Raw genomic sequence first — 26,190 nt, forward strand, 5'->3', positions numbered from 1 at the left:
GTAGGACTCCTCCAGGCGCACCCCTAGGGGCCGTCCGCACCTCCCCCCTCCCTTCTTTACATACGGGGGAAAGGGGGCACCCCATGACACACAAGTTGATCTTCGTGATTGTTCCTTAGCCGTGTGCGGTGCCCCCTTCCACCATATTCCATCTCGGTCATATCGTAGCGGTGCTTAGGCGAAGCCCTGCGTCGGTAGAACATCACTACCGTCATCACGCCGTCGTGCTGATGAAACTTTCCCTCAACACTCGGTTGGATCGGAGCTCGAGGGACGTCACCGAGTTGAGCGTGTGCAGAACTCGGAGGTGCCGTACGTTCGGTACTTGGATCGGTCAGATCGGGAAGACGTACGACTACTTCCTCCATGTTGTGTCAACGCTTCCGTTGCTGGTCTACGAGGGACGTAGACAACACTCTCCCCTCTTGTTGCTATGCATCACCATGATCTTGCGTGCGCGTAGGAATTTTTTTGAAATTACTACGTTCCCCAGCAGTGGCATCCGAGCCAGGTTTTATGCGTTGATGTTATATGCACGAGTAGAACACAAGTGAGTTGTGGGCGATATAAGTCATACTGCTTACCAGCATGTCATACTTTGGTTCGGCGGTATTGTTGGATGAAGCGGCCCATACCGACATTACGCGTACGCTTACGCGAGACTGGTTCTACCGACGTGCTTTGCACACAGGTGGCTGGCGGGTGTCAGTTTCTCCAACTTTAGTTGAATCGAGTGTGGCTACGCCCGGTCCTTGCGAAGGTTAAAACAGCACCAACTTGACAAACTATCGTTGTGGTTTTGATGCGTAGGTAAGAACGGTTCTTGCTAAGCCCGTAGCAGCCACATAAAACTTGCAACAACAAAGTAGAGGACGTCTAACTTGTTTTTGCAGGGCATATTGTGATGTGATATGGTCAAGACATGATGCTAAATTTTATTGTATGAGATGATCATGTTTTGTAACCGAGTTATCGGCAACTGGCAGGAGCCATATGGTTGTCGCTTTATTGTATGCAATGCAATCGCGCTGTAATGCTTTACTTTATCACTAAGCGGTAGCGATAGTCATGGAAGCATAAGATTGGCGAGACGACAACGATGCTACGATGGAGATCAAGGTGTCGCGCTGGTGATGATGGTGATCATGACGGTACTTCGGAGATGGAGATCACAAGTACAAGATGATGATGGCCATATCATATCACTTATATTGATTGCATGTGATGTTTATCTTTTATGCATCTTATCTTGCTTTGATTGACGGTAGCATTATAAGATGATCTCTCACTAAATTTCAAGATAAAAGTGTTCTCCCTAAGTATGCACCGTTGCCAAAGTTCGTCGTGCCCAGACACCACATGATGATCGGGTGTGATAAGCTCTACGTCCATCTAAAACGGGTGCAAGATAGTTTTGCACACACAGAATACTCAGGTTAAACTTGACGAGCCTAGCATATGCAGATATTGCCTTGGAACACTGAGACCGAAAGGTCGAGCGTGAATCATATAGTAGATATGATCAAAATATTGATGTTCACCATTGAAAGCTACTCCATTTCACGTGATGATCGGTTATGGTTTAGTTGACTTGGATCACGTGATCACTTAGAAGATTAGAGGGATGTCTTTCTAAGTGGGAGTTCTTAAGATATATGATTAATTGAACTTAAATTTATCATGAACTTAGTACCTGATAGTATCTTGCTTGTCTATGTTTGGTTGTAGATAGATGGCCCATGTTGTTGTTCCGTTGAATTTTAATGCGTTCCTTGAGAAAGCAAAGTTGAAAGATGATGGTAGCAATTACACGGACTGGGTCGGTAACTTGAGGATTATCCTCATTGCTGCACAGAAGAATTACGTCCTGGAAGCACCGCTGGGTGCTAGGCCTGCAGCTGGAGTAACGCCAGATGTTATGAACGTCTGGCAGAGCAAAGCTGATGACTACTCGATAGTTCAGTGTGCCATGATTTACGGCTTAGAATCGGGACTTCAACGACGTTTTGAACGTCATGGAGCGTATGAGATGTTCCAGGAGTTGAAGTTAATATTTCAAGCAAATGCCCGGATTGAGAGATATGAAGTCTCCAATAAGTTCTATAGCTGCAAGATGGAGGAGAATAGTTCTGTCAGTGAACATATACTTAAAATGTCTGGGTATCATAATCACTTGACTCCACTGGGAGTTAATCTTCCTGTTGATAGTGTCATTGACAGAGTTCTTCAATCACTGCCACCAAGCTATAAGAGCTTCGTGATGAACTATAACATGCAAGGGATGGATAAGATGATTTCCGAGCTCTTCGCAATGCTAAAAGCTGCGGAGGTAGAAATCAAGAAGGAGCATCAAGTGTTGATGGTCAACAAGACCACCAGTTTCAAGAAAAAGGGCAAAGGGAAGAAGAAGAAGGGGAACTTCAAGAAGAACAGCAAACAAATTGCTGCTCAGGAGAAGAAACCCAAATCTGGACCTAAGCCTGAAACTGAGTGCTTCTACTACAATCAGACTGGACGCTAGAAGCGGAACTGCCACAAGTGTTTGGCGGATAAGAAGGATGGCAAGGTGAACAAAGGTATATGTGATATACATGTTATTGATGTGTACCTTACTAGAGCTCGCAGTAGCACCTGGGTATTTGATATTGGTTCTGTTTCTATTATTTGCAACTCGAAACAGGGACTACGGATTAAGCAAACACTGGCGAAGGACGAGGTGACGATGCGCGTGGGAAATGGTTCCAAAGTCAATGTGATCATAGTCGGCACGCTACCTCTACATCTACCTTCAGGATTAGTATTAGACCTAAATAATTGTTATTTAGTGCCAGCGTTGAGCATGAACATTATATCTAGATCTTGTTTGATGTGAGATTGTTATTCATTTAAATCAGAGAATAATGGTTGTTCTATTTATATGAGTAATATCTTTTATGGTCATGCACCCTTGAAGAGTGGTCTATTTTTGATGAATCTCGATAGTAGTGATACACATATTCATAATGTTGAAGCCAAAAGATGCAGAGTTGATAATGATAGTGCAACTTATTTGTGGCACTGCCGTTTAGGTCATATCGGTGTAAAGCGCATGAAGAAACTCCATACTGATGGACTTTTGGAATCACTTGATTATGAATCACTTGGTACTTCCGAACCGTGCCTCATGGGCAAGATGACTCAAACGCCGTTCTCCGGTACTATGGAGAGAGCAACAGACTTGTTGGAAATCATACATACAGATGTATGTGGTCCGATGAATGTTGAGGCTCGTGGCAGATATCGTTATTTTCTCACCTTCACAGATGATTTAAGCAGATATGGGTATATCTACTTAATGAAGCATAAGTCTGAAACATTTGAAAAGTTCAAAGAATTTCTGAGTGAAGTTGAAAATCATCGTAACAAGAAAAACTAAAGTTTCTACGATCGAATCGTGGAGGAGAATATTTGAGTTACAAGTTTGGTCTACATTTGAAACAATGCGGAATAGTTTCTCAACTCACGCCACCTAGAACACCACAGTGTAATGGTGTGTCCAAACGTCGTAATCGAACTTTATTAGATATGGTGCGATCTATGATGTCTCTTACTGATTTACCACTATCGTTTTGGGGTTATGCTTTAGAGACGGCTGCATTCATGTTAAATAGGGCACCATCGAAATCCATTGAGACGACGCCTTATGAACTATGGTTTGGCAAGAAACCAAAGTTGTCATTTCTGAAAGTTTGGGGCTCTGATGCTTATGTGAAAAAGCTTCAACCTGATAAGCTCGAACCCAAATCGGAGAAATGTGTCTTCATAGGATACCCAAAGGAGACTATTGGGTACACCTTCTATCACAGATCCGAAAGCAAGACATTCGTTGCTAAGAATGGATCCTTTCTAGAGAAGGAGTTTCTCTTGAAAAAAGTGAGTGGGAGGAAAATAGAACTTGATGAGGTAATTGTACCAGCTCCCTTATTGGAAAGTAGTTCATCACAGAAACTGGTTCCTGTGACGCCTACACCAATTAGTGAGGAAGTTAATGATGATGATCATGAAACTTCAGATCAAGTTATTGCTGAACCTCGTAGATCAACCAGAGTAAGATCCGCACCAGATTGGTACGGTAATCCTATTTTGGAAGTCATGTTACTAGACCATGATGAACCTACGAACTCTGAAGAAGCGATGGTGAGCCCAGATTCTGCAAAATTGCTTGAAGCCATGAAATCTAAGATGGGATCCATGTATGAGAACAAAGTGTGGACTTTCGTTGACTTGCCCGTTGATCGGCAAGCCATTGAGAATAAATGGATCTTCAAGAAGAAGACTGACGCTGACGGTAATGTTACTGTTTATAAAGCTCGACTTGTTGCAAAAGGTTTTCGACAAGTTCAAGGGATTGACTACGATGAGACCTTCTCACCCGTAGCGATGCTTAAGTCTGTCCAAATCATGTTAGCAATTGCCGCATTTTATGATTATGAAATTTGGCAAATGGATGTAAAAATTGCATTCCTGAATGGATTTCTGGATTAAGAGTTGTATATGATGCAACTAGAAGGTTTTGTCGATCCAAAGGGAGCTAACAAAGTATGCAAGCTCTAGCGATCCATTTATGGACTGGTGCAAGCCTCTCAGAGTTGGAATAAACGCTTTGATAGTGTGATCAAAGCATTTGGTTTTATACAGACTTTTGGAGAAGTCTGTATTTACAAGAAAGTGAGTGGGAGCTCTGTAGCATTTCTGATATTATATGTGGATGACATATTGTTGATTGGAAATGATATAAAATTTCTCAATAGCATAAAGGGATACTTGAATAAGAGTTTTTCAATGAAAGACCTCGGTGAAGCTGCTTACATATTGGGCATCAAGATCTATAGAGAAAATCAAGATGCTTAATTGGACTTTCACAAAGCACATACCTTGACAAAGTTTCGAAGAAGTTCAAAATGGATCAAGCAAAGAAAGGGTTCTTGCCTGTGTCACAAGGTGTGAAGTTGAGTAAGACTCAATGCCCGACCACTCCAGAAGATAGAGAGAAGATGAAAGATGTTCCCTATGCTTCAGCCATAGGCTCTATCATGTATGCAATGCTTTGTACCAGACCTGATGTGTGCCTTGCTATAAGTCTAGTAGGGAGGTACCAAAGCAATCCAGGAGTGGATCACTGGACAGCGGTCAAGAACATCCTGAAATACCTGAAAAGGACTAAGGATATGTTTCTCGTTTACGGAGGTGACAAAGAGCTAGTCATAAATGGTTACGTCGATGCAAGCTTTGACACTGATCCGGACAATTCTAAATCGAAAACGGGATACGTGTTTACATTGAACGGTGGAGCTGTCAGTTGGTGCAGTTCTAAACAAATCGTCATGGCGGGATCTACATGTGAAGCAGAGTACATAGCTGCTTCAGAAGCAGCGAATGAAGGAGTCTGGATGAAGGAGTTCATATCCGATCTAGGTGTCATACCTAGTGCATCGGGTCCAATGAAATTTTTTTGTGACAATACTGGTGCAATTGCCTTGGCGAAGGAATCCAGATTTCACAAGAGAACCAAGCAAATCAAGAGACGCTTCAATTCCATCCGGGATCTAGTCCAGGTGGGAGACATAGGAATTTGCAAGATACATACGGATCTGAATGTTGCAAACCCATTGACTAAGCCTCTTCCACGAGCAAAACATGATCAGCACCAAGACTCCACGGGTGTTCGAATCATTACTATGTAATCTAGATTATTGACTCTAGTGCAAGTGGGAGACTGAAGGAAATATGCCCTCGAGGCAATAACAAAGTCATTATTTATTTCCTTATATCATGATAAATGTTTATTATTCATGCTAGAATTGTATTAACCTGAAACATAATACTTGTGTGAATACATAGACAAACAGAGTGTCACTAGTATGCCTCTACTTGACTAGCTCGTTGATCAAAGATGGTTAAGTTTCCTAACCATAGACATGAATTGTCATTTGATTAACGGGATAACATCATTCGGAGAATGATGTGGTTGACATGACCCATTCCGTTAGCTTAGCACACGATCGTTTAGTATGTTGCTATTGCTTTGTTCATGACTTATACATGTTCCTATGACTATGAGATTATGCAACTCTCGTTTACCGAAGGAACACTTTGTGTGCTACCAAACATCACAACGTAACTGGGTGATTATAAAGGTGCTCAACAGGTGTCGAGATTAGGATTTATCACTTCGATTGTCAGAGAGGTATCTCTGGGCCCTCTCGGTAATACACATCACTTAAGCCTTGCAAGCATTGCAACTAATGAGTTAGTTGCGGGATGATGTATTATGGAACGAGTAAAGAGACTTGCTGGTAACGAGATTGAACTAGGTATTGAGATATCGACGATCGAATCTTGGGCAAGTAACATACCGATGACAAAGGGAACAACGTATGTTGTTATGCAGTATGACCGATAAAGATCTTCGTAGAATATGTAGGAGCCAATATGAGCATCCAGGTTCCGCTATTGGTTATTGACCGGAGATGTGTCTCGGTCATGTCTACATAGTTCTCGAACCCGTAGGGTCTGCACGCTTAAAGTTCAGTGACGATCGTAATTAGAGTTTTTGTGTTTTGATGTACCAAAGGTTGTTCAGAGTCCCGGATGTGATCACGGACATGACGAGGAGTCTCTAAATGATCGATACATAAAGATTGATATATTGGAAGCCTATATTTGGATATCGGAATCGTTCTGGGTGAAATCGGGATTTTACCGGAGTACCGGGGGGTTACCGGACCCCCCCCCCCGGGGGGGTGTTAATGGGCCTACATGGGCTCTAAGGGAGAAGAGGAGGGCCGGCCAGGGCAGGCCGCGCGCCCCCTCCCCCCTAGTCCGAATAGGACAAGGAAGGGGGGTCGCGCCCCCTTTCCTCTTTCCCCCTTCCCCTTTCCTTGTCCAACAAGGCAAGAGGGAGGAGTCCTACTCCCGGTGGGAGTAGGACTCCTCCAGGCGCACCCCTAGGGGCCGGCCGCACCTCCCCCCTCCCTCCTTTATATACGGGGGCAAGGGGGCACCCCATGACACACAAGTTGATCTTCGTGATCGTTCCTTAGCCGCGTGCGGTGCCCCCTTCCACCATATTCCACCTTGGTCATATCATAGCGGTGCTTAGGCGAAGCCCTGCATCGGTAGAACATCATCACTGTCATCACGTCGTCGTGCTGACGAAACTCTCCCTCAACACTCGGCTGGATCGGAGCTCGAGGGGCGTCACCGAGTTTAACGTGTGCAGAACTCGGAGGTGCCGTACGTTCGGTACTTGGGTCGGTCGGATCAGGAAGACGTACGACTACTTCCTCTACGTTGTGTCAACACTTCCGTTGTCGGTCTATGAGGGTACGTAGACAACACTCTCACCTCTTGTTGCTATGCATCACCATGATCTTGCGTGTGCGTAGGATTTTTTTTGAAATTACTACGTTCCCCAACATAATATTGATGCCAAAAGTGCAACATATTTGTGGCACCGCCTTTTAGGTCATATTGGTGTAAAGCGCATGAAGAAACTCCACGCAGATGGACTTTTGGAATCACTTGATTATGAATCATTCGATACTTGCGAACCATGCCTAATGGGCAAGATGACTAAAACTCCATTCTCCGGAACAATGGAGCGAGCCAATGACTTACTGGAAATAAGACATACCGATGTATGCAGTCCGATGAGTGTTGAGGCACGTGGCGGGTATCGTTATTTTCTGACCTTCACAGATGATTTGAGGTGATATGGGTATATCTACTTAGTGAAACACAAGTCTGAAACATTTGAAAAGTTCAAAGAATTTCAGAGTTAAGTGGAGAATCATCGTAACAAGAAAATAAAGTTTCTACGATCTGATCGTGAAGGCATATTTTGAGTTACGAGTTTTGCCTTCATTTAAAACAATGTGGAATAGTTTCACAACTCATGCCACCTGGAACACCACAACATAATGGTGTGTCCGAACGTCGTAACCGTACTTTATTAGATATGGTGCGATCTATGATGTCTCTTGCCGATTTACCACTATCATTTTGGGGTTATGCATTACAGACAACTGCATTCATGTTAAATAGGGCACCGTCTAAATCCATTGAGACGACACCGTATGAACTGTGGTTTGGCAAGAAACCTAAGTTGTCGTTTCTTAAAGTTTGGGGTTGTGGCACTTATGTCAAAAGGCTTCAGCCTGATAAGCTCGAACCCAATTCGGAGAAGTGTGTATTCATAGGATACCCTAAGGAAACAATTGGGTACACCTTCTACCACAAATCCGAAGGTAAGATCTTTATTGCCAAGAATGGAACCTTTCTAGAGAAGGAGTTTCTCTCGAAAGAAGTAAGTGGGAGGAAAGAACTTGATGAGGTAATTTTACATTCTCTTGAATTGGAAAGTAGCATATTAGAGAAATCCGTTCTCGTGATGCCTACACCAACTAGTGAGGAAGCTAATGATGATGATCATGAAACTTCAGGTCACGTTACTACTAGACCTCGTAGGTCGAACACAGCACGTTCCACACCAGAGTGGTACGGTAATCCTATTTTGGAAGTCATGTTACTAGACCATGGAGAACCTACGAACTATGAAGAAGCTATGATGAGCCCAGATTCCGATAAATGGCTTGAGGCCATGAAATATGAGATAGGATCCATGTATGAGAACAAAGTGTGGACTTTGGTGGACTTGCCCGATGATCGGCGAGCCATAGAGAATAAATGGATCTTCAAGAAGAAGACTGACGCTGATTGTAATGTTACTGTCTGCAAAGCTTGACTTGTCGCGAAAGGTTTTCACAAGTTCATGTTAGCAATTGCCGCATTTTATGATTATGAAATCTGGCAAATGGACGTCAAAACTGCATTCCTTAATGTAATTCTTAAAGAAGAGGTGTATATGATGCAACCAGAAGGTTTTGTCGATCCTAAAGGTGCTAACAAAGTGTGCAAGCTCTAGCGATCCATCTATGGACTGGTTCAAGCATCTCGGAGTGGAAATATATGCTTTGATGAGGTGATAAAAACATATGGTTTTATACAGACTTTCTGAGAAGCCTGTATTTACAAGAAAGTGAGTGGGAGCTTTGTAGCATTTCTAATATTATATGTGGATGACATATTGTTGATTGGAAATTATATGGAATTTCTGGATAGCATGCATAAATGGATAATTGAATAAGAGGTTTTCAATGAAAGACCTCGGTGAAGCTGCTTATATATTGGGCATCAAGATCGATAGAGATAGATCAAGACTCTTAATAGGACTTTCACAAAGCACATACCTTGACAAAGTTTTGAAGAAGTTCAAAATGGATCGGTCAAAGAAAGGGTTCTTTCCTATATTGCAAGGTGTGAAATTGAGTCAGACTCAAAGCCCGACCACTTCAGAAGATAGAGAGAAAATGAAAGTCATTCCCATGCCTCAGCCATAGGTTCTATCATGTATGTTGTGCTGTGTACCAGACCTGATGTGTGCCTTGCTATAAGTCTGGCAGGGAGGTACCAAAGTAATCTAGGAGTGGATCACTGGACGGCGGTCAAGAACATCCTGAAGTACCTGGAAAGGACCAAGGATATGTTTCACGTTTATGGAGGTGACAAAGAGCTCGTCGTAAATGGTTACGTCGATGCTAGCTTTGACACTGATCCAGATGACTCTAAGTCACAAACCGGATACGTATTTATATTGAATGGTGGAGTTGTCAGTTGGTGCAGTTCCAAGCAAAGCGTCGTGGCGGGATCTACGTGTGAAGCGGAGTACATAGTTGCTTTGGAAGCAGCAAATGAAGGAGTCTAGATGAAGGAGTTCATATCCGATCTAGGTGTAATACCTAGTGCATCTGGTCCAATGAAAATCTTTTGTGACAATACTGGAGCGATTGCCTTGGCGAAGGAATCCAGTTTTCACAAAAGAACCAAACACATCAAGAGACACTTCAACTCCATCCGTGATCAAGTCAAGGAGGGAGACATAGAAATTTGCAAAATACATACGGATCTGAATGTAGCAGACCCGTTGACTAAGCCTCTTCCATGAGCAAAACGTGATCAATACCAAGACTCCATGGGTGTTAGATTCATTACAATGTAATCTAGATTATTGACTATTGTGCAAGTGGGAGACTGAAGGAAATATGCCCTAGAGGCAATAATAAAGTTGTTATTTTATATTTTCTTATTCATGATAAAGGTTTCTTATTGATGCTAGAATTGTATTGATCGGAAACCTAAATACATGTGCGAATATATAAACAAATACCGTGTCCCTAGTGAGCCTCTAATTCACTAGCTGGTTGATCAAAGATGGTTAAGATTTCCTAACCATGGACATGAGTGGCCATTTGATAGCAGGATCACATCATTAGGAGAATGGTGTGATGGACAAGACCCATCTGTTACCTTAGCATTATGATCGTTCAGTTCTATTGCTATTGCTTTCTTCGTGTCAAACACACATTCCTTCGACTATGAGATTATGCAACTCCTGGATACCGGAGGAATGCCTTGTGTGCTATCAAACGTCACAACATAACTAGGTGATTATAAAGATGCTCTACAAGTATCTCCGAAGGTGTTTGTTGAGTTGGCATAGATCGAGATTAGGATTTGTCACTCTGAGTATCGGAGAAGTATCTCTGGGCCCTCTCGGTAATCCACATCATAAGCTAGCAAGAAAATGACTAATGAGTTTAGTCATGAGGTGATGTATTATGGAACGAGTAAAGATACTTGCCAGTAACGATATTGAACTAGGTATGAAGATACCGATGATCGAATCTCGGGCAAGTAACATACCGATAAACAAAGGGAATAACGTATGCTGTCATAACGGTTTGACCGATAATTATCTTCATAGATTATGTAGGAGCAAATGTGGGAATCTAGGCTCCGCTATTAGTTATTGATCGGAGAGGTGTCTCGGTCATGTCTACGTAGTTCTCGAACCTGTAGGGTCCGCACACTTAACGTTCGATGACGATATGTATTATATGAGTTATGTGATTTGGTGATCGAATGTTGTTCGAAGTCCTAGATGAGATCACAGACATGATGAGGAGTCTCGAAATGGACGAGAGGTAAAGATTCATATATAGGAAGATGGTATTCGCACACAGGAAGTGTTTCGGGGGTACCGGGTACTTATCGGGTCACCGGAAGGGGTTCCGGGCACCCCCGACAAAGGATATGGGCCTGATGGGACAAGAGGGGAAACGCACCAGCCACTAGGGGCTGGTGCGCCCCCCATATGGGACAAACCATAGGAGAAGGAAAGAGGGGAAGGGAGAAGGAAAGGGGGGATTCGGCCCCCCCTTCCTTCCCTCCTCCCTCCTCTTTCCTTCCCCCTTCGGTAAATAAGGAAGGGGGGCAGCCGACCAAGGGGGAACCCAAGTAGGATTCGGTACTACTTGGGGCGCCTCCTGGCCTCTCCCCTCTCCCTCCCACCTATATATATGTGGGGGCACCCCTATCAGACCAGACAATTGCCTAGCCGTGTGCGGCACCCCCTCCATCGTTTACACCCTCGGACATATTTTCGTAGTGCTTAGGCGAATCCTTGCGAGGATCACTTCACCATCACCGTCACCATGCCTTCATGCTGACGGAATTCATCTACTACCTCGATGTCTTGCTGGATCAAGAACGCGAGGGACGTCACCGAGCAGAACGTGTGCAGAACGCGGAGGTGCCGTGTGTTCGGTACTTGATCGGTTGAACCGCAAAGAAGATCGACTACATCAATCGCATTGAGACACGCTTCCCCTTACGGTCTATGAGGGTATGTAGACACACTCTCCCCCTCGTTGCTATGCATCTCCATGGATAGATCATTGCGTGTGTATAGAATTTTTTGGTTTCCATGCAACGATTCCCAACACCTACTACTCCGCTGCCTTCTCTACTTGGGCCACCTCGAACTCCTCTAGTGTGTAGGCCATGACGAAGCATCGGATTAGCCTCGCCCTCTACCCCTTCCTTATCCTCCAGCTCCGTGTCCTCCATGGCCGTGTACTCCTGCTTTTCCTCCTCCTCCGGCTCTAGCAAATACAGAGGCAGGTCGACTGCAAACTGAGCTGCGTGCCTGGCCCAGATCTCCTCCAGCAGCTGCAGCCGCCACTCTGAACTGAGCATGGTGTAAGTGGTTATCCTCTGTTAGGCCATGGCTAGTGGTTGATGGTGACCGATTTTTGGAAGGTGGCGACACGAACGGGAGGGAGAAGGAAGAAATAGGACAAGCTAGGGTTGGGATGCCATCATCCAGCTTAAATAGCCGAACTTGGTCCCGGTGCACCGCCACACGACAACATGAATGCCCTAACCGAAAAATGGAGGAGGCACCCTATGGACTGATGGGTTTTCACGTGGGTCCTTGTGATCAGCTCGACGTGGCGAACACGTCCGAGCGTCCCCATATAGGTCTCACGTATTAGTTGGATATGTGTGGCACCCCGGCTCAAAGAAAACGGAACACCCCATATTCCAGCCCATAGATCAAGTCTTTTGGAATACGACACTGCTCAACATAGAAAAAATCAGCTCTTATTACAATGAATAAGGGATACCAAGGTCTGATGTTACAAAATATCACATCAGCGCAACGACACTACGCCTGCTGAGGTAGCTCTATGGTAACAACAGAACAACTCGTAGCAGCGGAACAACGACGAAGGTGGTGCACTCCACTCCGCAGGGACTCTGGCTGGGACAGGATCTAGCTCACACGCATGGTAACCTCGACAAACAATCGATCATGGCATCACCTGCAATCTGGCATGACATGCCAGGTCAGTACATTGAATGTACTTGTAAGCTCTCAAACACCGAAAGCATCAAGGCAAGACAACAACATAGCATTAATAGGTTAAGTTATTAACAACTACTATGATAAGAAAGCAACTACTAAGCATGATATGATACTACTCGAATACTGATGAACCACCATCTCTGGTCTCAAGAACCATCTCACTCTTGGCTACCCGGCCAAGCAATAAATCAACTCGATCGCCTCGTGATTAATACCTTCACGTGATCACCGCGTGACCACATCACAACTGAATGATCATCCTTGAGATCATCCCAAAATCATCACCAACATCCTGCCAAACTGTTACTGCTCATAGAATCAACATATAAATCACCTATAAGTCATTCCGTCATGTGAGTGTTGATCGAACGGTGTGACCTAGTACGAACGTGTGCCCATGACCGAGGACGTGGCTATCGACATATTAAACACACACTCTGCAGAGGTTAGCACACTGTACCCACATCACAGAACCCATGGCCTCGTGCTCCCATTCGGGTGGACCAACGACGTTCCGACAAAACCAGTCTACTACCATGACACTCTCCCAGCGACTCCGACCAACTCCCCATTGGGATCAGTCCTGGGTGGCCCCGATGTCACCTTGTGACACCCAACGGCCATCGTCGTGGCAAAACAAAAATGGTCCCAAACGGGAACAAAAGCGCGCAAACAACTCGGGCACACAAGGCTTATACCGACCTACCCGATCAGGGTAGCGCACGCGTATAACCTTCCCTAGTTGGAGGCACCGGCGAGGGGCACAACAATAGACCGCATTAGGGCCTTCCCAGAATGGAAAATGTGGTTGCACTGGAAAAGCCCGATTCAATGGCACCTGACCAACGAAATGACGAAATTTATCCCCAAAGTATAACTGATACTCCGATATCATATATCCACCTGTAATCCAAGTCATAACAATATCCAACACATAATCCAGAGAATAATATAGTCATAACCTAATACTCCGAGGGTAGCGTATAAACTAAGATCATAATGAATCCAAAAAAACATGATACTACTAATCCAATAGCAAGATCAAAATATTAACCTAAGATCCACATGATAACATCATATCCAAAATAATACTCCAAAGCATAGTATCCAATACCATCATGAAAATAATATAAGCCACTAATAATCCAATGGCACATGTCATCCTCATAAGCTGCAAAATATTAGTCCTAGAACTCCAAGCAACATCATGGCAATAGCTAGATCAAAATATCACTCTGAGAAATGCCATGAACGAGTCATATGTAGCTAATGCAATATTTTAAATAAGTTTAATTAATTAAACCATGTCACTGCATTGCAATCATGCAAATGGATGGTGTGGCTTGCCTGGGGTGGATGGATTCACCGGGAGGAAGAGCGAGAAGCTCGCGGAAAGAATCGCCGGAAAATGTTCTCTCTCAAAGGGGGCTAAATAAGGGCAAGGGAAAAATGGTCATTTTCAGAATGTTATCACATGATGAAAAAGGACACATCGGAACGGGCTCGACGAGACGAAGAAGTGGGCTTTGGAATCACCTGAATCGGAGTTGTGAGTGAAAAGTTATAAAGGTTTTTTTGCCAGGAACCCATTTGTAATTAAAATCATCACAAACAGGCCCCTGACTGAAAAACAGAAAGCGCACTACGGTGAAGTACGCTTTCATAGACTGAAAACGCATACCTAGCCAAAGGATATTTAGAGTACGCTTTCGTGAAGGGGAGACGTATTCTGCTGAATACGCCTCCACTTATCCACGCTGGCAGGGCGAGGACAAGCCTTGTGCCGCTGCCAGGTGGGGCCTGCCTTGTCCTCTCTCTCCTCCTGCTCCTCCTTCTTCTTCATCGCGACGGGGAGGCAGAGATGAGGCCAAGCACACGCCGACGCTTGCCCCGGAGGCTCAGGCCGTCTCCAGCTGGGGTCCGGCCATCAACAGGATCGGGGTACCGGTCCGCGCCCGACTGAGCGCAGCAGCCGCGCCGGGGACGGCTGCAGCCGTGGTGGCTCGCGGTGGCCGCGGGAGAGGCCGTCGGCCGGAGTTGGGGCCGAGACCACGGCCGCTCCGGGGACGGGGCGAAGAGCCTGCGAGGTTCTCCTGGGTCTTCTGGTTCTAGTGGTAAAGAAAGAAGAGGGAGATAGGCTTCGGTTCGCCGAAATTTAGGTGGCGGCCGAAGCAGACGTGGTGACTATGGGGGAGGAAGAAGGGGCTCCGGCAATGGACTAAGGAGTCGGGGTGGCTTCTGGGAGTGAGAGGGAGCTGCTGGTGCGGTCGAGAGGCCTCGGGAGCCACTTAAATAGGTGGGGGAGGGGATGGCCGAGCCATATGCCGCCATGGACGCACGGGCCGGCTCCGGCGATGGCGTTTAGTTGCACGGGGAGGACGGTGATGACTGGTGAGGGCTCAGGAGGGTCACGGAGCAGTAGACGACGCCAGGGACACGGGGAAGAAGGGATGACCGCAATAAAAGCCATGTCGGCCACTGTTCGCCTGTGGGCACGTGGCGGCAAGCGCTGACGAGGAAGCTGCCGGAGGGGGAGAGGGGTTCAGAGCGATGGCAATGGCACGGGGAAGCTATTAGACATGCTCACGCGCGCGAAGACGGCGAAGAGAGGAGTGAGTCGAGCTGGACAGAGCGTTGGACGCGCCCCCGACCTGCAGAGCGCGTACACAGGCATGTTGCCAACGCGGTCACTATGCGCCATGTCACGGGGAGGACACACTGGGCTGGAAAACTTTGTCTGTGGTGTTGTCTCTGCATCAGTGGGGTTTTGGAAAGTGAAATATTGAGAGGAAAGCCTCTGTAGCGAAGGGAGGCATTGATGAAAGTTTTCTGTAGCAAACTTCGCTACGCACTAGTGATCAACAGGGAAGAGATAAGGGCCAAAGTGGATGTCTGAGGTGTTTATCTTAGCAAGGACTATAATCCTGGTTTTTTAAGGGGAAATGGATCACAAAACAGCAGGGTTTGCTTTGTAACTGCAAAATTGGTCCACAAAAGGGATTTGGATGATGTACTCACATGGTGTATCAACTTGAGCTGAAATTTTGCATGGGACGGTTATTTGGACATATGAAGATACTGTAAAAATTTAATACCAATTGGACATGCCAAAATGGTACTTCCTTCACAGCTATCCTCTCTGTCCAGAAACTTTGAATAATTTTGGAGAGAAAATGGCTTGATAAAATGGCCCCAAATTTTATGGAGAGAAGTGATATTGGTAGGAGCATGATCTGGTAATTTCTCAGAATTAATGAAGCAATATAAAATATACTTTCTTCACAACCTGAAAATATTGACAGAATGAAAGATTTGATGTTGTGCTCACATAGATGATTGGATAGAGCTGAAAATTGGAGGAGGGTGATAATATGAGCACATGAATGAGTGTGCAAAATATCAAGTCATTTGGGATCTCCTGCTAGTACTTCCTTCACAATGGCTTCTAGTTTGACAGAAACTTTGAAAAATCACAGAGAAAAGTTGGCTAGGCAAATGAAGGTGAATTTTGGTATGAGGCTGTAACGCCCACGATGCGGCTATATCTTCCACGTGTCGAGGCACGACTTAGAGGCATAATCGCATGGTGGTTTTGTCGCAAGAAGGTTCATGTTCACAAACATCCCATGTAATGAATAAGACAAGGATAAATAGAGTTGGCTTACACTCACCACATCACACAATACATAAATAATTCACATATCATCCGAATACACTCATAAACCGACTACGGCCAAATCCGTATAAAAGAAAGATAAACCCCAAATGCTAGATCCCCGATCGTCCCAACTTGGCTCCACTACTGATCATCAGGAAACGACACATAGTAACAACCAAGGTCCTCGTCGAACTCCCACTTGAGTTCGGTAGCATCACCTGCACTGGTATCATCGACACCTGCAACTGTTTGGAAGTATCCGTGAGTCATGAGGACTCAGCAATCTCACACCCACGAGATCAAGACTATTTAAGCTTATGGGTAGGGTAAGGTAAAGAGGTGGAGCTGCAGCAAGTGCTAAGCAAATATGGTGGCTAACATACACAAATAAGAGTAAGATGAGAAGCTACGCAATGGTCGTTAAGCTAGAAGTGATCAAGAAGTGATCCTGAAATTACTTACGTCCAAACATAACACAAACCGTGTTCACTTCCTGGACTCCGCCGAAAAAAGACCATCACGGCTACACACGCAGTTGATTCATTTTAATTAAGTCAAGTGTCAAGTTCCTTACAACCGGATATTAACAAATTCCCATCTGCCACATAACCACGGGCATGGCTCTCAAAAGTTTATCCCCTGTAGGGGTGTCCCAACTTAGCCCATTACAAGCTCTGATGATCAACAAAGGATATTCCTTCTCCCGGAAAGATCCAATCAGTCTCGGAATCCCGGTTACAAGACATTTCGACAATGCTAAAATAAGACCAGCAAGACCGCCCGACTGTGCCGACAAATCCCGATAGGAGCTGCACATATCTCGTTCTCAGGGCACACCGGATGAGACATCCTTCGAGTAAAACCAACCCTCAAGTTTCCCTAAGGTGGCCCCGCAGTCTACTCAGTTCGAACCAACACTTAGAGAAGCACTGGCCCGAGGGGGGGTTAAAATAAAGATGACCCTTGGGTCTACAGAACCCAAGGGAAAAGGCTTAGGTAGGCAAATGTAAAACCAAGGTTGGGCCTTGCTGGAGGAGTTTTATTCAAGGCGAACTGTCAAGGGGGTCCCATAACCCCAACCGTGTAAGGAACACAAAAATCAAGGAACATAACACCGGTATGACGGAAACTAAGGTGGCAATAGTGGAACAAAACACTAGGCAAAAGGCCGAGCCTTCCACCCTTTACCAAGTATATAGGTGCATTAATTAAAATAAGAGATATTGTTATATCCCAACATATCCATGTTCCAAACAAGGAACAAACTTCAGCTTCACCTACAACTAACAATGCTATAAGAGGGGCTGAGCAAAAGCGGTAACATAGCCAAACAACGGTTGCTAGGAAGGTGGATTAGAGGCTTGACATGGCAATATGGAAGGCATGATATAACAAGTGGTAGGTAGCGCTGAAGGAAATATGCCCTAGAGGCAATAATAAAGTTATTATTTATTTCATTAAATCATGATAAATGTTTATTATTCATGCTAGAATTGTATTAACCGGAAACATAATACTTGTGTGAATACATAGACAAACAGAGTGTCACTAGTATGCCTCTACTTGACTAGCTCGTTGATCAAACATGGTTAAGTTTCCTAACCATAGACATGAGTTGTCATTTGATTAACGGGATCACATCATTAGGAGAATGATGTGATTGACTTGACCCATTCCGTTAGCTTAGCACATGATCGTTTAGTTTGTTGCTATTGCTTTCTTCATGACTTATACATGTTCCTATGACTATGAGATTATGCAACTCCCGTTTACCAGAGGAACACTTTGTGTGCCACCAAACGTCACAACGTAACTGGGTGATTATAAAGGTGCTCTACAGGTGTCTCCGAAGGTACTTGTTGGGTTGGCGTATTTCGAGATTAGGATTTGTCACTCCGATTGTCGGAGAGTTATCTCTGGGCCCACTCGGTAATGCACATCACTATAAGCCTTGCAAGCATTGCAACTAATGAGTTAGTTGCGAGATGATGTATTATGGAACGAGTAAAGGGACTTGCCGGTAACGAGATTGAACTAGGTATTGAGATACCGACTATCGAATCTCGGGCAAGTAACATACCGATGACAAAGGGAACAACGTATGTTGTTATGCGGTCTGACCGATAAAGATCTTCGTAGAATATGTTGGAGCCAATATGGGCATCCAGGTCCCGCTATTGGTTATTGACCAGAGAGGTGTCTCAGTCATGTTGACATAGTTCTCGAACCCGTAGGGTCCACATGCTTAACGTTCGTTGACGATATAGTACTATATGAGTTATGTATGTTGGTGACCGAATGTTGTTCGGAGTCCGAGATGGGATCACGGACATGACGTGGAACTCCGGAATGGACGGAGATAAAGTTTGATATATGGGATAATAGTGTTTAGTCACCGGAAGGGTTCCGGAATTCACCGGAAGGGGTTTCGGATGTTTCCCGAAATGTTTGGGTACGAGAACACTTTATTTGGGCCAAAGGGGAATGCCCACAAGGTTTTTGGAAAGCGCAAAAGGAAGTTTTGCGGAGTCCAGGGGCTAGACGCCAGGGTCCCTGGCGTCTGGGTCCAGACATCGGGAACCCTGGCGTCTGGCCCTGGAGTCCGAGAAGGACTCTTGCCTTTCGGGTGAAACCGACCTTGTGGAGGCTTTTACTCCAAGTTTCGACCCCAAGGCTCAACATATAAATAGAGGGGTAGGGCTAGCACCCAAGACACATCAAGAAACACCAAGCCATGTGCCGGCAACCCCGTCCCCTCTAGTTTGTCCTCCGTCATATTTTTCGTAGTGCTTAGGCAAAGCCCTGCGGAGATTGTTCTTCACCAACACCGTCACCACACCGTCGTGCTGCCGGAACTCATCTACTACTTCGCCCGAACGTGTGCAGAACTTGGAGGTGCCGTGCTTTCGGTACTTGTATCGGTTGGATTGTGAAGACGTTCGACTACATCAACCGCGTTGATATAACGCTTCCGCGAACGGTCTACGAGGGTACGTAGACAACACTCTCCCCTCTCGTTGCTATGCATCACCATGATCCTGCGTGTGCGTAGGAATTTTTTTGAAATTACTACATTCCCCAACAGTGGCATCCGAGCCAGGTTTTATGCGTAGATGTCATATGCACGTAGAACACAAGTGAGTTGTGGGCGATACAAGTCATGCTGCTTACCAGCATGTCATACTTTGGTTCGGCGGTATTGTTGGATGAAGTGGCTCGGACCGACATTACGCGTCCGCTTACGCGAGACTGGTTCTACCGACGTGCTTTGCACACAGATGGCTGGCGGGTGTCAGTTTCTCCAACTTCAGTTAAACCGAGTGTGGCTACGCCCGGTCCTTGAGAAGGTTAAAACTGCACTAACTTAACAGACTATCGTTGTGGTTTTTGATGCGTAGGTAAGAACGGTTCTTGCTCAGCCCATAGCAGCCACGTAAAACTTGCAACAACAAAGTAGAGGACGTCTAACTTGTTTTTGCAGGGCATGTTGTGATGTGATATGGTCAAGGCCTGATGCTATATTTTTACTGTATGAGATGATCATGTTTTGTAACCGAGTTATCGGCAACTGGCAGGAGCCATATGATTGTCGCTTCATTGAATGCAATGCAATCGCCCTGTAATGCTTTACTTTATCACTAAGCGGTAGCGATAGTCGTAAAAGCATAAGATTGGCGAGATGACAACGATGCTACGATGGAGATCAAGGTGTCGCACCGGTGAGGATGGTGATCATGACGCTGCTTCGAAGATGGAGATCACAAGCACAAGATGATGATGACCATACCATATCACTTATATAGATTGCATGTGATGTTTATCTTTTATGCATCTTATCTTGCTTTGATTGATGGTAGCATTATAAGATGATCTCTCACTAAATTTCAAGATAAAAGTGTTCTCCCTGAGTATGCACCGTTGCCAAAGTTCGTCGTGCCCAGACACCACATGATGATCGCGTGTGATAAGCTCTATGTCCATCTACAACGGGTGCAAGCCAGTTTTGCACACGCAGAATACTCAGGTTAAACTTGACGAGCCTAGCATATGTAGATATGGCCTGGAACACTAAGACCGAAAGGTCGAGCGTGAATCATATAGTAGATATGATCAACATAGTGATGTTCACCATTAAAAGCTACTCCATTTCACGTGATGATCGGTTATGGTTTAGTTGATATGGATGACGTGATCACTTAGAGGATTAGAGGGATGTCTATCTAAGTGGGAGTACTTAAGTAATATGACTAATTGAACTTAAATTTATCATGAACTTATTACCTGATAGTATCTTGCTTGTCTATGTTAATTGTAGATAGATGGCCCGTGATGTTGTTCCGTTGAATTTTAATGCGTTCCTTGAGAAAGCAAAGTTGAAAGATGATGGTAGCAATTACGCGGACTAGGTCCGTAACTTGAGGATTATCCTCATTGTTGCACAGGAAATTTACGTCCTGGAAGCACCGCTAGGTGTACCACCTGCGCTAGCAACATCAGACATTGTGAATGCTTGGCAGTCACGTGTTGATGACTACTCGATAGTTCAGTGTGCCATGCTTTATGGCTTAGAACCGGGACTTCAACGACGTTTTGAACGTCATGGAGCATATGAGATGTTCCAGGAATTTAAGTTAATATTTCAAAAGAATGCTCGGATTGAGAGATATGAAGTCTCCAATAAGTTCTATAGCTGCAAGATGGAGGAGAATAGTTCTGTCAGTGAGCATATACTCAAGATGTCTGGGTACTTCAATCACTTGATTCAACTGGGAGTTAATCTTCCGGATGATAGCGTCATTGAAAGAATTCTTCAATCACTGCCACCAAGCTACAAAAGCTTCATGATGAACTATAACATGCAAGGGATGGATAAGACGATTCCCGAGCTCTTCGCAATGCTAAAGGCTGCGGAGGTAGAGATCAAGAAGGAACATCAAGTGTTGATGGTAAATATAACCACCAGTTTCAAGAAAAATGGCAAAGGGAAGAAGAAGGGGAACTTCAAGAAGAACAACAAGAAAGTTGCTGCTCAAGAGAAGAAACCCAAGTCTGGAGCTAAGCCTGAGACTGAGTGCTTCTACTGCAAGCATACTGGTCACTGGAAGCAGAACTGCCGCAAATATTTGGCGGATAAGAAGGATGGCAAGGTGAACAAAGGTATATGTGATATACATGTTATTGATGTGTACCTTACCAGAGCTCGCAGTAGCACCTGTGTATTTGATACTGGTTCTGTTGTTAATATTTGCAACTCGAAACAGGGACTACGGATTAAGCGAACACTGGCCAAGGACGAGGTGACGATGCGCGTGGGAAACGGTTCCAAAGTCGATGTGATCGCCGTCGACACGCTACCTCTACATCTACCTTCGGGATTAGTATTAGACCTAAATAATTGTTATTTGGTGCCAGCATTGAGCATGAACATTATATCTGGATCTTGTTTGATGTGAGACGGTTATTCATTTAAATCAGAGAATAATGGTTGTTCTATTTATATGAGTAATATATCTTTTATGGTCATGCACCCTTGAAGAGTGGTCTATTTTTGATGAATCTCGATAGTAGTGATACACATATTCATAATGTTGAAGCCAAAAGATGCAGAGTTGATAATGATAGTGCAACTTATTTGTGGCACTGCCGTTTAGGTCATATCGGTGTAAAGTGCATGAAGAAACTCCATACTGATGGACTTTTGGAACCACTTGATTATCAATCACTTGGTCCTTGCGAACTGTGCCTCATGGGCAAGATGACTAAAACGCCGTTCTCCGAAACTATGGAGAGAACAACAGATTTGTTGGAAATCATAAATACAGATGTATGTGGTCCAATGAATATTGAAGCTCGTGGCGGATATCGTTATTTTATCACCTTCACAGATGATTTGAGCAGATATGGGTATATATACTTAATGAAACATAAGTCTGAAACATTTGAAAAGTTCAAAACATTTCAGAGTGAAGGTGAAAATCATCGTAATAAGAAAATAAAGTTTCTATGATCAGATCGTGGAGGAGAATATTTGAGTTACGAGTTTGGTCTACATTTGAAACAATGCGGAATAGTTTCGCAACTCACGCCACCCGGAACACGACAGCGTAATGGTGTGTCCAAATGTCATAATCGTACTTTACTATATATGGTGCGATCTATGATGTCTCTTACTGATTTACCGCTATCGTTTTGGGGTCATTCTTTAGAGACGGTTGCATTCACGTTAAATAGGGCACCATCAAAATCCGTTGAGACGACGCCTTATGAACTATGGTTTGGCAAGAAACCAAAGTTGTCGTTTCTTAAAGTTTGGGGTTACGATACTTATGTGAAAAAGCTTCAACCTGATAAGCTCGAACCCAAATCGGAGAAATGTGTCTTCATAGGATACCCAAAGGAGACTGTTGGGTACACCTTCTATCACAGATCCGAAGGCAAGACATTCGTTGCTAAGAATGGATCCTTTCTAGAGAAGGAGTTTCTCTCGAAAGAAGTGAGTGGGAGGAAAATAGAACTTGATGAGGTAACTGTACCTGCTCCCTTATTGGAAAGCAGTTCATCATAGAAACCAGTTCCTGTGACGCCTACACCAATTAGTGAGGAAGTTAATGATGATGATCATGAAACTTCAAATCAAGTTATTACTGAAACTCGTAGATCAACCAGAGTAAGATCCGCACCAGATTGGTACGGTAATCCTATTCTGGAAGTCATGTTACTAGACCATGATGAACCTACGAACTATGAAGAAGCGATGGTGAGCCCAGATTCTGCAAAATGGCTTGAAGCCATGAAATCTAAGATGGGATCCATGTATGAGAACAAAGTGTGGACTTTGGTTGACTTGCCCGTTGATCGGCAAGCCATTGAGAATAAATGGATCTTCAAGAAGAAGACTGACGTTGATGGAAATGTTACTGTTTATAAAGCTCGACTTGTTGCAAAAGGTTTTCGACAAGTTCAAGGGATTGACTACGATGAGACCTTCTCACCTGTAGCGATGCTTAAGTCTGTCCGAATCATGTTAGCAATTGCCGCATTTTATGATTATGAAATTTGGCAAATGGATGTAAAAACTGCATTCCTGAATGGATTTCTGGAAGAAGAGTTGTATATGATGCAACTAGAAGGTTTTGTCGATCCAAAGGGAGCTAACAAAGTATGCAAGCTCCAGCGATCCATTTATGGACTGGTGCAAGCCTCTCAGAGTTGGAATGAACGCTTTGATAGTGTGATCAAAGCATTTGGTTTTATACAGACTTTTGGAGAAGTCTGTATTTACAAGAAAATGAGTGGGAGCTCTGTAGCATTTCTGATATTATATGTGGATGACATATTGTTGATTGGAACTGATATAGAATTTCTCGATAGCATAAAGGGATACTTGAATAAGAGTTTTTCAATGAAAGACCTCGGTGAAGCTGCTTATATATTGGGCATCAAGATCTATAGAGATAGATCAAGACGCTTAATTGGACTTTCACAAAGCACATAGCTTGACAAAGTTTTGAAGAAGTTCAAAATGGATCAAGCAAAGAAAGGGTTCTTGCCTATGTTACAAGGTGTGAAGTTGAGTAAGATTCAATGCCCGACCACTCCAGAAGATAGAGAGAAGATGAAAGATGTTACCTTTGCTTCAGCCATAGGCTCTATCATGTATGTAATGCTTTGTACCAGACCTGATGTGTGCCTTGCTATAAGTCTAGCAGGGTGGTACCAAAGTAATCCAGGAGTGGATCACTGGACAGCGGTCAAGAGCATCCTGAAATACCTGAAAAGGACTAAGGATATGTTTCTCGTTTATGGAGGTGACAAAGAGCTAGTCATAAATGGTTACGTCGATGCAAGCCTTGACACTGATCCGGACAATTCTAAATCGCAAATGGGATACATGTTTACATTAAACGGTGGAGCTGTCAGTTGGTGCAGTTCTAAACAAAGCGTCGTGGCGGGATCTACATGTGAAGCAGAGTACATAGCTGCTTCGGAAGCAGCGAATGAAGGAGTCTGGATGAAGGAGTTCATATCCGATCTAGGTGTCATACATAGTGCATCGGGTCCAATGAAAATCTTTTGTGACAATACTAGTGCAATTGCCTTGGCGAAGGAATCCAGATTTCACAAGAGAACCAAGCAAATCAAGAGACGCTTCAATTCCATCCGGGATCTAGTCCAGGTGGGAGACATAGGAATTTGCAAGATACATACGGATCTGAATGTTGCAGACCCATTGACTAAGCCTCTTCCACGAGCAAAACATGATCAGCACCAAGACTCCATGGGTGTTAGAATCATTACTGTGTAATCTAGGTTATTGACTCTAGTGCAAGTGGGAGACTGAAGGAAATATGCCCTCGAGGCAATAATAAAGTCATTATTTATTTCCTTATATCATGATAAATGTTTATTATTCATGCTAGAATTTTATTAACCAGAAACATAATACTTGTGTGAATACATAGACAAACAGAGTGTCACTAGTATGCCTCTACTTGACTAGCTCATTGATCAAAGATGGTTAAGTTTCCTAACCATAGACATGAGTTGTCATTTGATTAACGGGATCACATCATTAGGAGAATGATGTGATTGACTTGAACCATTCCGTTAGCTTAGCACTTGATCGTTTAGTTTGTTGCTATTGCTTTGTTCATGACTTATACATGTTCCTATGACTATGAGATTATGCAACTCTCGTTTACCGGAGGAACACTTTGTGTGCCACCAAACGTCACAATGTAACTGGGTGATTATAAAGGTGCTCTACAGGTGTCTCTGAAGGTACTTGTTGGGTTGGCGTATTTCGAGATTAGGATTTTTCACTCCGATTGTCGGAGAGTTATCTCTGGGCCCACTCCGTAATGCACATCACTATAAGCCTTGCAAGCATTGCAACTAATGAGTTAGTTACGCGATGATGTATTATGGAATGAGTAAAGAGACTTGCCGGTAACGAGATTGAACTAGGTATTGAGATACCGACGATCGAATCTCGGGCAAGTAACATACTGATGACAAAGGGAACAACGTATGTAGTTACACTACTAGGGAAAAGCCTATACACAGAATTCTACCAGTAGCACTGTACAAAATCAAGCACTGCTGCAACTTAGTAGCAGCGCGCGTAAATAAACCGCGCTACTGCTATGACTTTAGCAGTAGCACGTACTAGCAAAAAGCGCTGCTGCTACGTTTGAACTGGGCGCACATGGCTAGCCCAACCTAGCAGTAGCGCGTATAATGGCCTAGCGCTACTGCTAATCTCCTTAGCTGCAGCGCGCTTACGTGTAAAGCGCTGCTGCTAACGGAAATAAAATAAAGTGAAAAACAAGTAGAAAAGTAAATGAAAATGAAAGAAATAGAAAAAGGAGAAAGGGAAAAAATAAAATGTAAAGAAAAATAAAAGAAAAAAAGGGAAAAAGGAGAAAGGAATAGCAGTAGCGGGTTTCAGTAAACGCGCTATAGCTAACTTAGCTATAGCGCATTTCCGGAAACGCGCTACTATTACGTTTCACTTAAAAAGCGGTTTCCCCCCACCCCGCCCCCCGGCCACCAATTCTTCCCCAAATCGTCCCTCGCCCTCGCCGTCGTCTCCTCACCGCCGCCGCCCGAGGCCACCCTCAGCCTCACCGCCGCCGCCCGAGGCTGCCCTCAGCCTCACCGCCACCGCCCGAGGCCGCCCTCAGCCTCACCGCCGCCGCCCGAGGCCGCCCTCAGCCTC

General features: G+C 44.4%; 1 long non-coding RNA gene across 1 annotated transcript; it reads right to left on the reverse strand.

Annotated features, from left to right (window-relative positions):
* Positions 1–12,530: 12,530 nt before the first annotated feature.
* LOC119271569 lies at positions 12,531–15,068 on the reverse strand. Its single transcript, XR_005134616.1, has 2 exons — positions 14,493–15,068; positions 12,531–12,774 (listed from the first exon to the last, which is right to left on the reverse strand). It is a non-coding gene; the product is annotated as an uncharacterized LOC119271569 (long non-coding RNA).
* Between the last annotated feature and the right edge of the window lie 11,122 nt (positions 15,069–26,190).

This window comes from Triticum dicoccoides, chromosome 3A (genome assembly GCF_002162155.2).
Source record: "Triticum dicoccoides isolate Atlit2015 ecotype Zavitan chromosome 3A, WEW_v2.0, whole genome shotgun sequence".
In the NCBI taxonomy this organism is placed as follows: domain Eukaryota; kingdom Viridiplantae; phylum Streptophyta; class Magnoliopsida; order Poales; family Poaceae; genus Triticum; species Triticum dicoccoides.